We start from the raw sequence: 1,102 nt of genomic DNA, 5'->3' as shown, positions 1-1,102 counted from the left end.
TCCTGTATGTTTCCCTCTCCTCCCTTTGGCTTTTGTCCCGCCAGGGCAATAGTCCTGTGTGTTTGTGTGTGTGTGTGAGGGTGGGTGGATGGCGGGGGGCAGAACTGAGGGATGGGAGCCTAGATATTTAGTTTGGGAGAGTGGCAGTTCACTTCCAAAATGCTCCCCAGCCTTCTCTTTCTCACTCCTTTCCCTGTCATTGAGCGAAGAGGCCCCGGAAGCATTGCCGAGGCTGTGGTTGGGTCAGGTACCATCCTAAGACTTGTAATTTGGCTACCGCTGCTCTGCCCTGGGTGACCGGACTCCTGCTCTTGGCACTTTAGCCCCGTGGATTTGTCTGGGAAGTACATAGGTAGGTGTGCCACCAAACGGCCCAATTTCCAGGGTGGAAGTTCAGTAGCCAGTAGTTGCCTTGCAGATATACTCCCAAATCCTATGGTGTGGCTCATTGGGCACAGTAGTAATATGGAGACTTGGATATGCAAGCCAGGGATTTGTTGTGACCTTCAGCAAATCACCAATTGTCTGTTATAGCTATGGGCTCCTCGTTTTCCAAAAAAAAAAAAAGTCTTGTCAAACCTGGGCAAGTGTTAAACATCAGAAATGAACGTTTCCTTCAGGTTCAAGTGACAACTAGGAATTGTCCATTGCGAACCAATGGTACCCAAATATAGATTCTCCTGTCTTGGTTTTGCAGCCTCTCTCCATCTTTGGTTCTCTTTGATAGGTAACTAGCTGCTGCCTAGCAAGCTGAGATTAAGCACAAAAATACTGATTCTGGTTTACATCCCTGATTACTACTATTCTGTGAGGTTAAAGTACTCTCTTATACCTGTTTGTCATCCATCTCTCCGCTTCACTCATCCAGGAGAGCTGATTAAGCGCTTCAGAGGCATTGGCTAGACTGCTAGATTTTAGGCTCCCTGAGGGCTAGTTCAACTGTCCTTCCCCAAGCACTTAGTTCAGTGCCCTGGACACAGTAGGTACTCAATAAATGTTGTTTAGTGCCTGGAAAGCCCCTCCCTTCAACACCCTTCTCTGTTCCTTATTTTCTCTTTCATCAAAGCGATGGGGAAGTGCCATGACATAGTGTTCAGGCTGA

Source organism: Tachyglossus aculeatus, chromosome 14 (genome assembly GCF_015852505.1).
Source record: "Tachyglossus aculeatus isolate mTacAcu1 chromosome 14, mTacAcu1.pri, whole genome shotgun sequence".
Lineage (NCBI taxonomy): Eukaryota > Metazoa > Chordata > Mammalia > Monotremata > Tachyglossidae > Tachyglossus > Tachyglossus aculeatus.
The sequence above is the reverse complement of the archived record's forward strand: the minus strand, read 5'-3'. Positions refer to the sequence as shown.